Raw genomic sequence first — 20884 nt, 5'->3', positions numbered from 1 at the left:
CCAACTGAGCTACCCAAGCACTACTCACGCCCCGTCCTCACAGCTTTACTTCTGCCAGTACCTCGCAGGAGAGCTTCTGTAAAGTTTGGAAGGTAGGAGACGAGGTACTGGCAGAAGTAAAGCTGTGAGAACGGGGCGTGAGTCGTGCTTGGATAGCTCAGTCGGTAGAGCACTTGCCCGCGAAAGGCAGAGGTCCCGAGTTCGAGTCTCGGTCCGGCACAGAGTATTAATCTTCCAGGAAGTTTCATATTAGCGCACACTCCGCTGCAGAGTGAAAATCTCATTCTGTCGAATGCATGCTTCGCAGAATCGGTGACGTGTTGCGATACAAAGATGGATCAACAAATTATGAAGCAGTTGGTCATAATGTTTTGGCTCGTCAGCCTTTTTGACGGCTTGAACTCTACTGAGACACTTTCAGTAAGGTATGTGAACGTATATGGACGAATGGCAGCCCATTCTTCCCCAGCAGCCGAAGTCAGAGGAGGTAGTCATGTTGGAAGCTGGGGCCTCGGGCAAAGTCGACGTTCTAAATCATGCCAGACGGTTTTGTTGGGTTCAGATTGGGCCTCTCAGCAGGCCAGACGACTGCAGGAATATTATTGCCCACAAACTATTGTCTCATAGATGCTGGTTTATGACAGGGAGCATTGTCCACTGATACAATCATCGTCTCCGAACGGTTCCTCTATTGTACTCAGTACACAATGCTACAAAATGAGTACATATTCTTCCGCATTTAGCGTTTTCTTAAGCACAATTACAGCATCATACCCTGACCACGAAAAGAAATCTCCGTATGGTAACGCCACCTCCTCTGTACTCCGGTGTTGGCGATCAATCTTCACGCTGCCAAAAGTGTCGTTTACATTGACTACAGAAATGCGTGACTTATGTGGATCTGCTTCATCGTTGTGTCCCATTGCTTTTAGCAGCCTACACACAGTTTGTTAGTAGCCCAGGAAAGGAAGATGGAAGTGGCGGAAATGTGGATGCTGAGGTGGATGTGTGGGGTAACAACGAAGGACAGAATTAGAAATGAATTTGTTAGACAAGCTGTGAAAGTGGGACCCATGGGGACTAAGGTGGTACTGACACTTACAGAGAAAAGGGGAAGAGTATATCGGAAACAGAGTTGAAGATATAAAGATTGAAGGAGCGAGAAGAGGAGGAAGACGGAAGATAAGGTGGAAGGATAAGATATCCGGGGACCTAAGGGAGAAACGATGGAAAAAGGAAGAGGCAGTGGATAGAGAACTATGGAGGAGAAGGATCCAGAAGAGCAACGCCGACCCTGCGTGACGTGGGACAAGGCGACGATAAAGAAAGAAAGAAAGAAAGAAAGAAGAAGACACAATTTGTTACGAAGACTGCTGGTAGCATTCCTTCTGCTGATTTCATATTTATTACAACTACCGTTCGGTATACTGGACGGTCCCCGTCCGCCTGTATGTGAGGTATGTCTGGACTGTGTTTGGGGTGTTTGTTTGTTTGCAGTTCAGCAAACAAACAACTTCATAGTCACATCACCATTTGTCGATTTGGACAGCTTCTGAAGGTTGAAATGTCACTGATGGATTTGTTACTCAATTAATATCCATTGACTAGTCCACGATCGAAGTCACTGAGCTCCCTTGACTTACTGTTTCTCTAGTGACAGCATGACACTACTCCTCTCCTTTCACACTAGCGGATCCGCCTCTGGTGACATCGGTTGGTGAATTCCACATTACGTCAATCATCCCTCGGGACAACACACTGCCAGACGGGGAATTATTTGTTTGTGTTTCTGTATGGCTGTTGTGGCGTTCTTCCGAGACAGATCACTTCCCCCGCCACTGTCGTTGCTCCTTCATTTCTCTCACCGATAATACCTTAAATCTAAAGCTACGAAGTGCTTTGATTACGTATCCCGTGATCGTTCGATCATGTCGAGGAAGTCTGCGAAGAAGGAGTGGCAGGAAAGAAGTACGTAATGAGAAGACGGTGGCTGCCAGTGGCTCTCGGGAAAATGCGACGGTAATCCGAGGCCCGAGCTGTGAAGCAGCGGCTCCTCTTTGCGTGGGCCGGACGAGAGGTCAGGAGGAGCGGTCCGCCTCTTGGCCCGCTCTCAGACCTGCGGACGGCTTGTTTGCAGCGAGAGGCGCGCCCGGCTGACATTACAATTGCCGGAGATGAAAAGCGTGCGCGGCAACTCGAGGAGCCGGCAGCGTCCGCGGCCGCGGCCAATAATCCGGGACAGATGCTCGGGGTAGTTTCCCCCGAAAGCAGAAAGGGACAACTTGAAAGTGGCCATTGAGGTCCTGCCTGCGCGCCAACAATGAAAGCGAGCCGGCGCGGCGAGCCGCCTTAACAGGATTACTCGAGTGCTCCGGCCGCGGCGGGCAAATTGCGACGCCCTGCCGGATAGGAGAAACGGGGGCGGGGGGGGGGGGGGGGGGGGGGGGGCAGCTGGCTGCGACCTGGGCCCGCCGCCTCTGCTACTCAGCAGTCCGCCGTCGTCTGCAGTCCTCCCAGCGTCTCTGGAAACATCACAGCGCGCCGAGCCGTTTCCGGGGTTGTGCGGCAGTCGGGAGGAACAGTGAGCTCCAATAATTCATTTGGGACGTACATCGTTAGGCGAGTGGCGGAGAGTTTTATTGACAGTAACTGCTGGAACACTGCTCGACAGCGAAGATCGATTTGTGTTAACTACCGTATCATTAGTCTTACGATTATGATACGGTGCTGAAATGTAGCGGCAAACATTCCATGTCTGCGAGGAACAGTCATAAAGGCGTAATTATAACTGCGAAAAAATCTGCAACCCTGATGTTGTTAGTCCTCTTCTGTATATTCATCCTTCAATGCGATACACTTTTCCCAACAGTGGATGGCTTGGGGGGAGAATATTGGGTTGGGTTGTCTGGGGGAAGAGGCCAACCTGCGAGGTCATCGGTCTCATCGGATTAGGGAAGGGCGGGGAAGGAAGCCGGCCGTGCCCTTTCAAAGGAACCATCCCGGCATTTACCTGGAGCGATTTACGGAAATCACGGGAAACCTAAATCAGGATGGCCGGACGCAGGATTGAACCGTCGTCCTCCCGAATGCGAGTCCAGTGTGCTAACCACTGCGCCACCTTGCTCGGTGGAGACTTTGGTTTTAGATGTCTACATTTTAGCAATTCAGGACACATTCCATCCCGAAAATAACTTCGTCATCATTCTGGAAATGGCCGCCATGTCAAGAGAACACAAGGGTAGATTCATAATTCGATAGTATGCTCCTGTGACTGTTTGTCCTGTATGAGCATAACCTTTTAGCACAACACCACTGCCCATGATGGTTGGGACTTACCTTTTTCCGGTGGTTGTGATTCGACGTGTTCGTGAAGTGAGGCTGTTGCGACCTACGGGAGAAATCTTTCACCTTTCTACTGAAACCTAGCATATTACAAGCATTATATACAGATTCCGTATCTTCTCCTAGCCCACTGGATAGATTTCAACCAAACTTGGTACTGATTGGCGACTCCATGGAGTGCTGTGTGCACAACGACCCTATATGTTAAATTAAAAGGAAGGTCAGCGTTGGCCGTAATATTGATGTTTTATTGATAGAATCGATTTTCGATCACATGGTGATCATCTTCATTGCTGTATAAATTAAACTCAGACAACGGTATCAAGTTAGCAATAACCAAAACAGAGAAGCGATCACAATAACTCGATCACATGGTGAGCATCTTCAGTGCTGTACAAATTAAACTCAGGCACTGGTATCAAGTTATCAATAACCAAAACTGAGAAGCGATCACAATAACTCAAGTTGAGTTATAACTTGATACCAGTGTCTGAGTTTAATTTGTACAGCACTGAAGATGATCACCATGTGGTCGAAAATCGATTCTGTTATGAATAAAACATCAATATTACGGCCAACGCTGACCTTCCTTTTAATCAGACCTGGTACACCAACTACTTATTGTGTGGAAAGGAGTACTGCGGGTGTAAAAACCATGTAGCTGCGATAGGGGAGTGGTGGAGATGAGGGTAGTATTGGGATGCGTTCCAGATGGTATACGTGTGGACGGAACAGGGGTAGGCAGAGAGAAGGAGAAGATGGATAGTGAGAGCCGGAGGGAAGAAATGAGGACAGAGAGAGAAGACGACGGGATGGACAGAGAGAGGGGGGCGAGAAGATGAACAGAGAGAGTGGGCAGGAGACGATGAACAAAGAGAGGGAGAGGAGCAGATGAGTAGAAAGAAAGGGGGGGGGGCAGAGGAGGTCGAGGAGATAGGAGATGAGTGCATGAGTAAGACATACACGTACACTGCTGAAGCCACGGACAGAAATCTATTAGGTTATAAAAGTCAATGTCTTGGTCGCATGCTACTTTATCAAAACTGGTTACCTGTTTCGGCTTTGCAGGCATCGTCAGACCTAATGATTACATCAACATCGTGTAGGGTCATAGTCATTAACTATACTGCTGTATTCATTACTTCTCATGATGGCCCAAATCTGAAACTGGCAATCAGTTTCAATAATTAAAACATCGACTTTGATGATCTAACACACACTGCTCCTTTGTATCGGGTCGTAGTGATACACCCATCACTCGTCGTGGATGATTAGGCAGCTAAAGAAGCCATTTAGACTGGCCCAATACAGTCGCAACATTTTCATTGCTGCGTCGTTTCGGAGAACATTTTAAATGGTTATGGTCGCTGAATCCAGCGGGCGACGACATTTGTCATGTTCAAAATGTCGGACAAGATTTTGAAAAATAACTCATGGCAGCTTTCCACATCTTCCACTATCGCCTCGATTGGATACACTAGTCTTTGAGCACCAGCGCCTCCTCATGCGATTCTCGGATCTTCATAGAGAGGTGATCTGTCACTTCGTTCTTCGACAATCAGACCCGTTTGACTACAAAGGAAGCGTCCGCGCTACCTAACCACAGTGTCATTTAGAGGGTGTAGTGTTGCCAGGTCAGCATGGATGCTTGCAGCGTTGTTCCTCATCAAATGCAGAAAACGAATTACCGCACGGTATTCCACTTTACGTCCGCTGAGCGGTCCTGACTGCCATGCGGAGGACCCGCGTTTGATTCTCGGTACCGTCACGGAGTTTGCCTTAGTGTGTGGACTGGTACTGGGATGCATGCAGCCCCTGAGGTCAACTGAGAAGCTGCTCGGCTAATTAATAACAGTTCCAAAGAAAATAGTGGAAAAGATGAGCAGTATAACTTACCACATAATCCAAGATGATGGACCCACAGGGTCCGAAATGCATCGTGCACTTAATATAACACGAAAAATTGTGACTGAAGTTTTTTAATTCATACCTACAGTGTATTGAATACAGTCACGTTCGAAGCTGCGAAATATGTTTCTAACCAAAGTACAATCGTACAAGTTTATACTTATGTATGAATGGAAATGCTTCTTAACAGTCTGGATATATCTAATAGACGGTCTATCTGGAATACACGGCGATGGCACACAAGCACGTTCTAGAGGTGGAGGCAGCACATAAGCCGCTACCTGAAGTAACTCAGCAGCTGTCGGCGGCTGCGGTCCCTGATTGGTTAATACCGCCTGCCGAGAATTACCGCCTTCCTACAGCGAGCGGTACAAACTGGTATAGCGAGTCGCGGTCCCGGATTATTCTCAATGGGGACTTGTTAGTATGTGAGTGGTGCGTGGAAGAACATGGAGGGCAGTTTGCAGCTATGGCGCTGAGGCTCCAGGGGGCGGGGGGAGAGGGGGCAGGGGAACTGTCTCCCAAAACAGTCTGCACAATCACAGCCTCGTTCGTGTAGCGAAGGATTACTGTCCTTGCAACATCTACTTCTGTAACGACAGTATGCTTTGCTATACGCAAGCACATCTCTAGTTTTTACCGAAATGGTTAGAAACGATATGTGATGCTTGTTAAAGTTGGTAAGGGCTCCAGCTTGTGTAATACGATAACTGTCACCATCCGCTCAGTTAATCCTTACAAGTAAAATGCGTTGTAAAGACTCTTAGTGCTCGTACAGTGCCTATTGGATATCAGTGTTCCTTAGCAACCACATTTTCAATTGAAGGGTTAAAAGAGCATATTTAAGGGTGCTTGGGTGGATGAAAAGTAGAATAAATAACTCTCATATTCTCTCCTACATCCTAACAACGTGTCATCCTCTAATTTACACGAAGATCTCGTAACATTCTTGTCTGTCTGAACTAGTGTCATCTCTAGTGACATGAAGTCCATAACAGATTATTCTAACAAAGAGACTTCTAACATTTTAATTGCGCTAGCACTACACTAACAAAGGTGACACCCTGCGTTCGTGCATCACATTATATGAGTAATATTTTTCCAATGCTGTTTACAAATATTATAACTTCTTTGACGACTTTTTGTCCCTTAACGTCTGATGATGGTCTTGTAAGCCGAAAACAGTGTAATTAAATAAACAAATCGTGTAGAATAAACACAGTGTTGTACTTTTCATCCACAGTTTTTACTATTATTTGAATTCTATATTCATTATCAAATGAAAATGTTAATTAAAAATACTAAGTCATAATTTTGTAACAAATAAGTCTTTTTATTTTTACTAATTGCGCGAGTATTTACTGCAAATTAGAACTATTTGTTGCAAGTTAAAACTTGTTGAAAAAATAACATACAAGAAACAGAAAATAAAGTACTTTTTATGTCAAGAAATTTAAAGTGTTATTGATGTACACAATTTTTTCAGTTTTCGATAAGTCATTTCGCAATTCTGTATCAAATTTTTATTTACTTTCATGTGATTAGTAAGTAAAAATTTACGTTTTTATGATTAAATAATTGGTTGAATTAATATTTCATATTTCCGTTTGATAGTATATATACAGTGTGCGCAAAATAAGTGTCCCAGAAAATATTTCATAAACATTAAAACAGGCAACCCAGCTTATATATTCCGCCCCATTGCAGATGACATGTAAGTTGGGTTGCTTGTCTTAAGGTACAAGGAATATTTCCCGGTCTAGGTTTATTTTGCGCAACCTGTAGAATTCAAATAAAAGTTTAAAAAAGTTATTAGTAACAAGAATTCAGCCATCTACTTCGCAAATACATGGCTTACATGCTACGCACATTTTTTTTAGAGCTCCCAGCAGGTGTGTTAAAATGATCGAAATGTTTTACGATTCACAGCGCCAAAAAATCATCATATCTTCAAAGGGAACTGATGTCCTGGCACTAATCTTCAAATTCTGTAGGTACGTAGAAAATCGAAAAAGCCAGTCCATAACGTCTCCTCGCGAGTTATCTTCCCTTCTGTTTCAGAGTTTCTCATTCACCTCTCATGTTACTGTAATGACCCATTCAAACGATGAGTCGCTGTCTACATGCACATCTGTACTCAACAAACTACTTTACCGTTTGCGGCGGAGGGTACTAACTGCACTACTAACGTTTGTACCGTTTCCTGCTCCCCTAGCGAATGGCGAGTGGGAAGAATGACTGTCGGTAAGGCCCCGTATGACATTTTATTTCACAGATTTTCTCGTTGTGGTCTTGAGCGAGAAATATGTGAGAGGAAGTAATATGTTGCCCAATTCTTCTTCGAACGTACGCTGTCGAAATTGCTACAGTAAACTCTCCGAGATGCACAACATCTCTCTTGCAGCTTCTGTCACCGACGTTTCTTGAGCACCTCCGTAACGCTCTCTTGCCGAGTAAACGATTCCATGACGAAACGCGCCATTCTTCATTACAGCTTCTCTATCTCTTCTATTGCTCCTACTTGATAAGGGTGCCAGATTCATGAAGAGTACTCAACAAACGGTGGGATGAGTGTTTTGTAAGCCTCTTCTTTCGAGGCTGAATTACATTTCCTTAAGGCTCTCCTAATGAATCTTAGTTTGGAGTACACTTATCCCATTACATATTTTACGTGTAAGTGCCACTTTATGTCGCTCCGGATGGTTACTGCTGTATCAGGGCAGAGTTCTGTACTTTGGAACACTTTTCGAACTGCAATCCCTAGCCATCCTGTCATATAGGTTCAGCAATATTTTTATTCTATCGTTAAATGAGATCATTCACTTTTTGTACTCTCCAGTCTTTTCTTGAAATTACGAAAATTACTCCGGGAAAGTGAGGTTTTTCCAGATGTGAAAAAAATGTTCCAACGTACAACAGTGTCATGTACCTAGGAAAACATACTCTACTGAAATTTAAAAGTTCTGCGATCGAGAAAATCTTACCAATATTGTATTTAATTGTCTATATGTTACATTATTCGTAAATTAATTTGTGAATCAATCAAATTAAGATAAGGTATTACTAGTTCAAATCATTTTGAAAATGGACTTATTGAAAACTAACACAAATTTCTATTTTTGAGAGAGGAAAAATAGTGTAGAAATTAAAGAAACTCGGTTCACTATTGTATATCATGTCCTGAATGGTAAAAAGACCTTCTACTTCAAGGTATGGTAGTGCGCACAACTGACGAAGTATGGCTTAAAAGTCCACACAATATGTAACTCGTATATATATATATATATATATATATATATATATATATATATATATATATATATATATATATATATATATATATATGAAATTTTACTAACCAAAAACCGAGCGAGGTGGCGCAGTGGTTAGCACACTGGACTCGCATTCGGGAGGACGACGGTTCAATCCCGTCTCCGGCCATCCTGATTTAGGTTTTCCGTGATTTCCCTAAATCGTTTCAGGCAAATGCCGGGATGGTTCCTTTGAAAGGGCACGGCCGATTTCCTTCCCAATCCTTCCCTAACCCGAGCTTGCGCTCCGTCTCTAATGACCTCGTTGTCGACGGGACGTTAAACACTAACCACCACCACCACTAACCAAAAATTCTGCAACTTAAGAATAACAATATCTTCCAAATAGATATATTATGCAACTCTTACATACACCGAAGCCAACGGCCTTGCCACAATGGTAACATCGATTCCCGTCAGATCACCGCGAAGTTAAGCGCTGTCGGGCTTGGCTAACACTTGGATGGGTGACCGTCCGGTCTGCCGAGCGCTGTTGGCAAGCGGGGTGCACTTAGCCCTTATGAGGCCAACTGAGGAGCCGCTTGATTGGGAAGTAGCGGTCCCGGTCACGAAAACTGACAACGGCCGGGAGAGCAGTGTGATGACCACATCCGCATCCAGCGTCACCTCTGAGCCGAGGATGACACAGCGGTCGGTCGGTACCTTTGGACCTCCAAGGGCTATTCGGACACAGTTTAGTTTTTAAATACACTGACGAACCAAAACATTGTGATCACCTGTTTAACAAAATGTTGGTCCAATTTTCGAGCACAGTACAGCAGCGGTTCTGCTTGGCATGGATTCTTCAAGTCCTTGACAGGTTTCCAGAAGTATGTTGCACCAGATTTCTACTCACAGGTAACTAAATTCCTGCAAATTGTGCGACAATGGTTTGTGGGCACGCAGCCGGCGTCCGATATGTGTTCCAATGGGTACAGATCAGAGGCATTTGTTGGCTAAGACATCGATGTGAGTTCACTGTCATGCTCATCAGACCACTGCAGCACGATTCTGGTCTTGTGTCGCGGGGAGTTATCCAGCTGGAAGATGCCATTGCCGTGTGAGAAGACTTCAGCCAAGAAGCGATGCAGGTGGTCTGCAACCGATGTCGTTGGGTCAACACAGGTCGTGTGATTGGAGCTCCATGTTCAGCTTTGGCCTTTGAACGGTGTGCTCTGTAACACTTATGCGTGCACCAACACTGTACTCCGTTATCGGATCTGCAACAAGTCGCTGCCTATCCTGGACAACGCAGTGGGGGATGCTCCGACCTCTATGTTTGTAATGAATGGTCGACGTCCAGTACCATACGGTTTACGCGTTATCCCACCATCCTTCAACCACTTTTTGTAAATCCTCACGACAGTAGTACGAACACACCCGACCAGCTTCGCCGTTTCAGACATTCTCGTTTCCAGCTGCAGAGCCACAACAATGTGCCCTTTGTCAAAACCACTTATATCAGTGGATTTCCACATTTGCGGCCCGTATCTTCGCTATAATGACTGAAGATTGATCTCTCTTCCGTTTACATTCTTTCCTTACTGCGTCACGTGCCCGCAACACCATATTTAGCCATTCAACCTTTCGGTGGGCAGTGGTCATAATGTTTTGGTTCATCAGTATGTAGGCGCCCGCTGTGGTCGAGCGGTTCTCGGCGCTTCAGTCCGGAACCGCGCTGCTGCTGCGGTCGCAGGTTCGAACCTCGCCTCGGGCATGGATGTATGTGATGTCTTTAGATTAGTTAGATTTAAGTAGTTCTAAGTCTAGGGGACTGATGACCTCAGATGTTAAGTCCCATACTGCTTAGAGCCATTTGAACCATTTGTTGATAATGGCGTCTTTGGCGCCCTAAAGGCAGTGTTGACTAACATCAGCTCAGCACGCCCGATGCCAAAGGTAACTAACGCTCACGACCGTTACGGCATATATATGAAGCAAACCTGATTAGCACGCTCACAGTAGCGCTGCTAGTCCGCAGCTCGTGGTCTTGCGGTAGCGTTCTAGCTTCCCGCGTACGGGATGCCGGGTTCGATTCCCGGCGGGGTCAGGGATTTTCTCTGCCTCGTGATGTCTGGGTGCTGTGTGTCTCTCATCATCATTGACTCGCAAGTCGCCGAGGTGCAATTCCGGCGGCCAACACCCCGCATGGGGTTTCCCGGCCAACTATGCCGTACGATCAATTCATTTCAGTGGCGCTACTAGCATCGATTTTATGCGACCGGCGCGAAATTAGAACAGACATCATCTTTCAGATTTCGAAACACGCCTACCAACTTTCGTTTATGTCGCACAAATGCCTCTTGGTGTTGCGATTTTTTTCCTTCAGTGTATTTCAAGAGAATGTTTTCCTCACATGTGAAAGTAAAAGTTTTCATCATGGGATGTTTTGTTATTTTAAGGTGTAGACTCTCTGGTAGCTGTATTTGGTTTTTCTCATGTTCTGCTGCAGATCTGAGGATGTCATCGCTAACCGAAACCTTTAGCCAAAGGACCATTTTTTTCTGAATATAGAGGAAAGTAAAAGAAACTTATTCGTTACACTTACGTTCAGGGTAAACTGTCAGTCCCTGCTATATTCGTCGATCCTCGGCCGGTCATCCTGCATTTGTGGCTCTGCAACCTCCTGCTACGTCACGGAGGACGTTGCTCCTGTGGACTAGACGACGACATGCTTGGGGCAAACCAGAAATTATCTCTGCCCGTGTTGGTGCATGAGCCACTGCGCCTAGCGTGCGTACTCGAGGCGGAACCAGAGCGTGCTTCATGAGCCGTGAAACGCCAGGTCTGCCGAGCGTACCGCGTCTGAGGAGATTTGCGACGCGGGCTCGTAAAGATGAGGCCGCCAGCAGACGGAAGGAGCGCGCACGGTGAGTGACTTGCCGTCCAGACGGGCAGCCGCGCGGAACACGGGAGCCCGGGATAGGATAGGAGAGGAGAGGATAGGCGCTCGCAGATTAGCGCCGCAGCCAGCACCGCAAATTAAATGTTGCGGCGCCAGCTGCGAGGCAGCGGCGAGACGGCGACGCCGACGCCGCTTCTTTGTGCGAAATAATTTAAAGTGTGCGCGCATGCACGCCGCCGGCTGGGAAATGAGGGCCGCAAGATACAAAAGCTGCCAGATGCAAGTCGCGCCCCCTAGCCCGGCCCGTGGCAGCCATTACGGCGGTATTCTTCGCGAGTAGCCGAGCGGAAGTTCAACAGTGCGGTCGGCGCGCCAGCCGCGCGCTCCCAGCACGACCGGCTCAGCCACAGCTGCTGGGCTGCCGGCTCGTGGCCGTCGCTGCCCACTCACCCACTAGCGCTTTCCGCCCTTTTCCTCAAGTATTACTTCTCCATACGCATAATGCCGAAAACTCCAGACTATTACAACTGGCCACGAACGCTTGCGAGCGTTACATCTCCGGCCACGTCCTGTTGACGTTTTCCCGTGTTTACAAATTAAATTTGGAACTACTTAGCTGGCCGGGGTGGCCGAGTGGTTCTAGGCGCTACAGTGTGGAACCACGTGACCGCTGCGGTCGCAGGTTCGAATCCTACCTCGGGTATGGATGTGTGTGATGTCCTTAGGTTAGTTAGGTTTAAGTAGTTCTAAGGTCTAGGGGACTGATGACCACAGAAGTTAAGTCCCATAGTGCTCAGAGCCATTTGAACCATTTTGCTATGACCCCTCAAGGAAGCTCAATCACAAGAATATGTCGGAAATGTTCCGATTTCTCCAATAGGAACTCGATTTTATAGCGTCCACAGCTCCACTCGCTATCTCAAAATGACGAAATGGCAGTATGCGAACTCAAGTAACAACAGTGAACTACAAATAAAACATGGCACTTATGCACCAACCTAATAAATTTTTACGCAACCGAAACGGATCTTCTCCGAGATGGACTTCTACTAGTCCTCCCATTCTTCTATAAACAACTAGTATTACACTACTGGCCATTAAAATTACTACACCACGAAGATGACGTGTTACAGACGGGAAATTTAACCGGCAGGAAGAAGATCCTGTGATGTCGTCGTCGTGGTCTTCAGTCCTGAGACTGATTTGCTGCAGTTCTCCATGCTACTCTATCCTATGCAAGCTTCTTCATCTCCCAGTACCTACTGCAACCTACATCCTTCTGAATCTGCTTGGTGTATTCATCTCTTGGTCTCCCTCTACGATTTTTACCCTCTAGGCTGCCCTCCAATACTAAATTGCTGATCCCTTGATGCCTCAGAACATGTCCTACCAACCGATCCCTTCTTCTAGTCAAGTTGTGCCACAAACTCCTCTTCTCCCCAATCCTATTCAACACCTCCTCATTAGTTATGTGATCTACCCATCTAATCGTCAGCATTCTTCTGTAGCACCACATTTCGAAATTTAACCGGCAGGAAGAAGATCCTGTGATACGCAAATGATTAGCTTTTCAGAGCATTCACATAAGGTTGGCGCCGGTGGCGAGAACGTGCTGACATGAGGAAAGTTTCCAACCGATTTCTCATACACAAACTGCAGTTGACCGGTGTTGCCTGATGAAACGTTGTTGTGATGCCTCGTGTAAGGAGGACAAATGCGTACCATCACGTTTCCGACTTTGATAAAGGTCCGATTGTAGCCTATCACGATTGCGGTTTATCGTATCGCGACATTGCTGCTCGCGTTGGTCGAGATCCAGTGACTGTTAGCAGAATATTGAATCATCGTGCTGGATCCCAACGGACTCGTATCACTAGCAGTCGAGATGACCGGCATCTTATCCGCATGGCTGTAACGGATCGTGCAGCCACGTCTCGATCCCTGAGTCAACAGATGGGGACGTTTGCAAGACAACAACCATCTGCACGAACAGTTCGACGACGTTTGCAGCAGCATGGACTATCAGCTCGGAGACCATGGCTGCGGTTACCCCAGACGCTGCATCACAGGCAGGAGATGGTGTACTCAACGACGAACGTGGGTGCACGAATGGTAAAACGTCATTTTTTCGGGTTAATCCAGGTTCTGTTTACAGCATCATGATGGTCGCATCCGTGTTTGGCGACATCGCGGTGAACGCACATTGGAAGCGTGTAATCGTCATCGCCGTACTGGCGTATCATCCGGCGTGATGGTATGGGGTACCATTGGTTACACGTGTCGGTCACCTCTTGTTCGCATTGACGGCACTTTGAACAGTGGACGTTACATTTCAGATGTGTTACGACCCGTGGCTCTGCCCTTCATTCGATCCCTGCGAAACCCGACATTTCAGCAGGATAGTGCACGACCGCATGTTGCAGGTCCTGTACGGGACTTTCTAGATACAGAAAATGTTCGACTGCTGCCCTGGCCAGCACATTCTTCAGATCTCTCACCAACTGAAAACGTCTGGTCAATGGTGGCAGAGCAACTGGCTCGTCACAATACTACAGTCACTACTCTTGATGATCTGTGGTTCCGTGTTGAAGCTGCATGGGCAGCTGTACCTGTACACGCCATCCAAACTCTGTTTGACTCAATGCCCAGGCGTATCAAGGCCGTTATTACAGCCAGAGGTGGTTGTTCTGGGTACTGATTTCTCAGGTCCATGCACCCAAATTGCGTGAAAATGTAATCAGATGTCAGTTCTAGTATAATACATTTGTCCAATGAATACCCGTTTATCATCTGCATTTTTTCTTGGTGTAGCAATTTTAATGGCCAGTAGAGTATTACTTTTCAATCTCGTCATATGCAACTGATGGCGTGGTACTGTACACGCCTGTTAGCAAACTGGCTTCTTTGTAAATGGGAAGCACCGTATTAAATTTAAACTCAGACGATGAAAGAGGCACGTCAGAGGAAGAGTGAAATGAGACGGACTGCTGTCGCTCGGGACGCCAATCTGCTGTGGCGGAGAGCGCTGTGAGGAAGCAGCGGCCGCGGCTCGGCCTCGGCCGGAATGCGGCGCGGCTCGGCGCGGCCGCCGGCGCGTGCGCCCTGAGCTGCTGGGGTGTCGCCGGCTGAGCCGGTAATCCTATTGCTGATGAGAGCCCCGTCTGGGCCGGCGCGCCGCGGCGAGGCGCGGGGTTGCCTGGCGCCGGGGTCAGATTACGAACAGGGGCTTCCGTGCATTCCGCCAGCTACCGCGCCAAAAACGTCTCGCCACCCGTCCACTGCTCGCAGTTGCAATGATGACTCCGTGCCACATCCCAACTGGTACCCCGACATTAATGGAGTTTTTTTTTAATCATCAACGTGAACCTTGTATTAACACCACAGTCTACAGGCTGGTCCAGTGATAGTGACCGGGCCAAATCTCTCACGAAATAAGCGTCAAACGAAAAAACTACAAAGAAGGAAACTTGTCTAGCTTGAAGGGGGAAACCAGATCGCTGTGGTTGGCCCGCTAGATGGCGCTGCCATAGGTCAAACGGATATCAACTGCGTTTTTTAAAAATAGGAACCCCCATTTTTTATTACATATTCGTGTAGTACGTAAAGAAATATGAATGTTTTAGTTGGACCACTTTTTTCGCTTTGTGACAGATGGCGCTGTAATAGTCACAAACATATGGCTCACAATTTTAGACGAACAGTTGGTAACAGGTAGGTTTTTTAAATTAAAATACAGAACGTAGGTACGTTTGAACATTTTATTTCGGTTGTTCCAATGTGTTACATGTACCTTTGTGAACTTATCGTTTCTGAGAACGCATGCTGTTACAGCGTAATTACCTGTAAATACCACATTAATGCAATAAATGCTCAAAATGATGTCCGTCAACCTCAATGCATTTGGCAATACGTGTAACGACATTCCTCTCAACAGCGAGTAGTTTGCCTTCCGTAATGTTCGCACATGCATTGACAATGCGCTGACGCATGTTGTCAGGCGTTGCCGGTGGATCACGATGGCAAATATCCTTCAACTTTCCACAGAAAGAAATCCGGGGTCGTCAGATACGGTGAACGTGCGGGCCATGGTATGATGCTTCGACGACGAATCCATCTGTCATGAAATATGCTATTCAATACCGCTTCAACTGCACACGAGCTATGTGCTGGACATCCATAATGTTGGAAGTACATCGCCATTTAGTCATGCAGTGAAACATCTTGTAGTAACACCGGTAGAACATTACGTAGGAAATCAGCATACATTGCACCATTTAGATTGCCATCGATAAAAAGGGGGCCAATTATCCTTCCTCCCATAATGCCGCACCATACATTAACCCGACAAGGTAACTGATCTTCCACTTGTCGCATCCATCGTGTTGGTGAATGACGCATCGTCGTTAAATAGAACGCGTGCAAATAATCTGTCATCGTCCGGTAATTTCTCTTGTTCCCAGTGGCAGAACTGTACACGACGTTCAAAGTCGTCGCCATGCAATTCCTGGTGCATAGAAATTTAGTACGGGTGCAATCGATGTTGATTAGCATTCTCAACGCCGACATTTTTGAGATTCCCGACTCTCGCGCAATTTGTCTGCTACTGATGTGCGGATTAGCCGCGACTGCAGCTAAAACACCTACTTGGGCATCATCATTTGTTGCAGGTCGTGGTTGACGTTTCACATGTGGCTGAACACTTCCTGTTTCCTTAAATAACGTAACTATCCGGCGAATGGTCCGGACACTTGGATGATGTCGTCCGGGATACCGAGCAGCATACATAGCACACGTCCGTTGGGCATTTTGATCACAATATCCACACATCAGCACGATATCGACCTTTTCCGCAATTGGTAAACGGTCCACTTTAACATGGGTAATGTATCACGAAGCAAATACCGTCCGCACTGGCAGAATGTTACGTGATACCACGTACGTATACGTTTGTGACTATTGCAGCGCCAACTATCACACAAGCGAAAAAAGTGGTCCAACTAAAACATTCATATTTCTTTACGTACTACACGAATATGTAATAAAAAATGGGGGTTCCCATTGTAAAAAAAAAACGCAGTTGGGATCCGTTTCACCTGTGGCAGCGCCATCTAGCGGGCCAACCATAGCGCCATCTGGTTTCCCCCTTCAAGCTAGACGAGTTTCGTTCTTTGTAGTTTTTTCGTTTGACGCTTATTTCGTGAGAGATTTGGCCCGGTCACTATCAATGGTCCACCCTGTATATTAGACACGGTCCTGGCGGAAGAAGAAAGTTTATGATTAGATGTCCCGCCGATAACGAAGTCATTATAGACTGAGCGCAACCAGGTTTACTTTTTTCAGTTTTATTTTTTAAGAACGGGAAAGAAAATCAGGCGTCTTCTATCCTAGGACTGATCCCGGAATTTGCCTGTAGCGATCTAGAGAAGTCAAAATAGCCCTAAATCTAGAGGGTTATGATGCGGTTTTGAACCATCGTCCTCCAGAATGCAAGTCCAGTGTGGTAGCCTCTGCGCCATCTCGTTCTGTTGTCCTAGTGGAGGTTGTATGTCCTGGTAGAAGTTGACCTCGGGGAAGATCAGTTTGGATTTCGGGGAAATGTTGGAAGACGCGAGGCAATACTGACCCTATGATTAATCTCAGAATATGGAGTGACCAAAACCAATTTCACGTTCATGGCAGTTATAGATTTGGAATTAACTTCTGACGTTGTTGACTGGGATACACTCTTGAAATTCTGAAGGTAACAGGGATAAAATACAAGGAGCGAAATCTATCCACAAGTTGTACAGAAAGAAGGCTATAGTTATAAATTTTGAAGACTCTGAAACAGAAACAGTATTTGAGAAGGGAATGAGACAGGGTTGTAACCTATCACCAATGTTATTTAAAAAAATGGTTAAAATGGCTCTGAGCACTATGGGACTTAACTTCTGAGGTCATCGGTCCCCTAGAACTTCGAACTATTTAAGCTTAACTAACCTAAGGACTTCACACACATCCATGCCCGAGGCAGGATTCGAACCTGCGACCGTAGCGGTCGCGCGGTTCCAAACTGTAGCGCCTAGAACACCTCGGCCACTCCAGCATTATTCAATCTATGCATTGACCAAGCAGTAACCAGTAAAGGAAACCAAGAAAAAATTGTAAAGCTATTAAAATTCAGGGAGGAGAGATAAAAAAGCTTTGAGATTTGCAGATGACATTGTTGTTCTGACAAGAGACAGAGAACCACATGGAAGAGCAGTCAAATGAAATGGATTGTGCCCTGAGAAGCGTTGATAAGATGAACGTCAACGAAAGTAATATAATGGAAAGTGGTCGAATTACATGAGGAGGTACTGGGGTTACAAGGAACAGAGACACTAAAAGTAGTAGATGAAGTTTGGTATTTCGGAAGCAAAATAACTGCCGACGAGCGCAACAGAGAGCATATAAAATGCCACTGGCAATAGCGAGAAAAGTATTTGCTAACACTGAATATAAATTTAAGTGTTACGAAGCCTTTTAAGGAGGAATTTGTCTGGAGCGTAACTTTGATGGTTATTAAACGTGGATGATATGCTGTTCAAACAAGAAAAGAATAGAAGCTTCTGAAATGTATTACAAGACAATGCTATGAGGCGTTACTGAATCTAACTGGGGAAAAATCAAATTTAAGGCACAAGTTGACGAGAAAACATGTTCGGTTCACACGAAACACCCTGAGGTGTCAAGAAATTGTCGGTTGGTAATGGAGTGAAGTGTAGGCGGTAACAATGGTCGAGGGAGGCCAAGAAGTGAATACACCAAGTAGGTTCAAATGGGTGTAGGTCGAAGTAGTTATTCAGAGATGATGAGGCCTGCACAGGATAGACTAGCATGGAGGGCTGCATCAAACCACACCACATGTAAACCACGTCACATGTAAACTCTCAGTTTACGTGTAGTGGGTTGCAGCACATATGTCGTATTAACAAATGTAAATCCAACTGATTTAAACCATCGAAACGCATTGTGGAGATAAATAAACCGTGACTGGTAACAGTAAACTTGTTGTTTCATTCGATTCCTTGTCTTACATCTTACGTACTGAATTTGCTGCCGGCCGGATTGGCCGAGCGGTTCTAGGCGCTACAGTCTGGAACCGTGCGACCGCTACGGTCGCAGGTTCGACTCCTGCCTCGGGCATGGATGTGTGTTTGTCCTTAGGTTAGTTAGGTTTCAGTACTTCTAATTGCTAGGGGACTGATGACCTGAGATGTTAAGTCCCATAGTGCTCAGAGCCATTTTTTTGAATTTGCTGGAACACAGACCGGCGTACGAGTCACAATACAACTACTCTTGAAAGTCACATTGTATAACCATAAATATATAACAAATTGAAAAAACTATGTGTGTTTTGCTAAATTAAGGCTCTTATCTTAGAGACTTCCTTTCCAGTCTTATCAGGTTAGCTTTTTATTTTCGAGTTGGAACTGTAACCGTTGAGAAACTCAAAGAGAGGTAACTAAAGTGATACAACAAGATCGACGAAAATGAAATTCGCAGACGTCTATGAGTTTAGAAAAATATTGGATGATTACTACAATATTTGGATGTTTCTAAGTGCTTAGGAAATTTAGATGGAAAACGTTTTCGAATTATTTACCCTGCCTACTCTAGGTCTATTCTGTTACAAGACTGATTAATGCTAATTTTAAGTTCGTAAGTATTGATTTACGGGTTGGAAGGCATCAGTTAGACGCTGACAAAGAATATTTCAGCATTAGATTATCACGAACACAAAATTTGCCTTTAGTGTAACGCATTGTAAATGGAGAATATTACCCAAAAGTGTACAAAATTTTATGGTTGTGGCCGACGATATCGTTAAATACGTTTGCTAACTGCATAATTTAATAATTAACAGAAAGGTGTTGAAAATTATCTTAGAGTGAAAGCAACTTACATCTAATAAATGTGTCACCTACCCGAGCTTTCAACGGAAGACCAAATCAAAAGACCGTAACTGTTAGCGATATTTTTGAAACGTATCTTTGTCGGAATCCTGTGTTATTTATTACACTTATTTCCAAGGAAATAAACTTATTTACATATATGCTGTTTTCAGTTAACTGTCACTTCAGTGTAAAATTTGTCCGAAAGGAGCTTAGTTATCGTAGTTTGTGTCTTCCTGAACCGACAATGTCGGTCTGGTCAGCGTTAAGAATGTCCGACAACCACTGTCGACACCAGCGAAAAAAACGTAAACAAGGATTATCAACGGCCTTATCGCTGCTTAGCTACTAAGCATGCCTCAGAGCTATTCCCCAGCACAAGTACTGCTGTGGGAATGTCGTCCACATTTTTTGCCGCTATGCTAGCTTCTTCTCTCTTGTCATTTATGGCAGCTCGAACGCGAAATGTACCAAACACACCGTGGCATAACTAGGGTATTTCACAGTTGCTGTACTATCTATTCTTGCCTAATCGGTTACAGTGATATAAAAGGAGAACTAGATAATAAAATCTGTCTACTGACCTCCTGTAGCAATGCTATGCCAATGTGCATTCTGAACTCACAGCTTAATATCAGGCTTCGGACGTTATATAAGGATCTTCATTTCGATGTCAGTATGTCAGAATCGCATATATATGGATGCCGTTGTTTTCTTTTGCATATGAGATCACAGCTTAACTATGTATGTTGAAGTAACAGTATATACAATGTGTGGTAGTTACTTAAGTGTAATTTTATTTACAAAATAAATCGACTACAGTCGCACATACGTTTTTCTGGCGAATTGGCATCGCAATGTAGGTCTTTACGTAACATCTGAAGCCCTGTTGATGAAGCCACCACACTGGCACAGTGAAAACGCTATTGAAAAGACAGTGTGAGGATTTTATTATTAATTAAGCAATGTAATTGGAGCTCAGCTCGAATTTCGACTTTGCACCCCTTCCTCATTACATCCCTTTTCCAAACGACATCTTCTCGCCTTTTGTTCAATCCCCATCGCCATTTAGACAGTTCAGTCTTTATTGAGGTCACCACGCCTTTCCACTAAAGTAAACGGTAAAAACTGCAGTAATTATTTTTTATATGAAGTTCAAAATATTAGAAAAACTGAGTATAAATGGTTCAAATGGCTCTGAGCACTATGCGACTTAACTTCTGAGGTCATCAGTCGCCTAGAACTTGGAACTAATTAAACCTGACTAACCTAAGGACATCACACACATCCATGCCCGAGGCAGGATTCGAACCTGCGACCGTAGCGGTGGCTCGGTTCCAGACTGCAGCGCCTAGAACCGCACGGCCACTCCGGCCGGCAAATCTGAGTATACAAAATCGCATTGCTTGCAACAGTAATTCGATTCCTGCGTCGCCGATCAATGCAGAGCCGTAAAAATAGTACAAATGTTGATTCCAGAATGAAATTTTCACTCTGCAGCGGAGTGTGCGCTGCTATGAAACTTCCTGGCAGATTAAAACTGTGTACCGGACCGAGACTCG

General features: G+C 45.4%; 1 protein-coding gene and 1 non-coding gene across 2 annotated transcripts in view; both read left to right on the top strand.

Moving 5' to 3' along the window:
* LOC124622943 (paired box protein Pax-6-like) overlaps positions 1 to 20884 on the top strand; it is a 341169-nt gene that overhangs the window by 137936 nt on the left and 182349 nt on the right. The gene's annotated exons all lie outside the window — the stretch shown is intronic.
* Trnas-cga lies at positions 146 to 220 on the top strand. The gene has a single exon. It is a non-coding gene; the product is annotated as a tRNA-Ser (tRNA).

The sequence above is a fragment of the Schistocerca americana genome, chromosome 7 (genome assembly GCF_021461395.2).
Source record: "Schistocerca americana isolate TAMUIC-IGC-003095 chromosome 7, iqSchAmer2.1, whole genome shotgun sequence".
Lineage (NCBI taxonomy): Eukaryota > Metazoa > Arthropoda > Insecta > Orthoptera > Acrididae > Schistocerca > Schistocerca americana.
The sequence above is the reverse complement of the archived record's forward strand: the minus strand, read 5'-3'. Positions and strand labels throughout refer to the sequence as shown.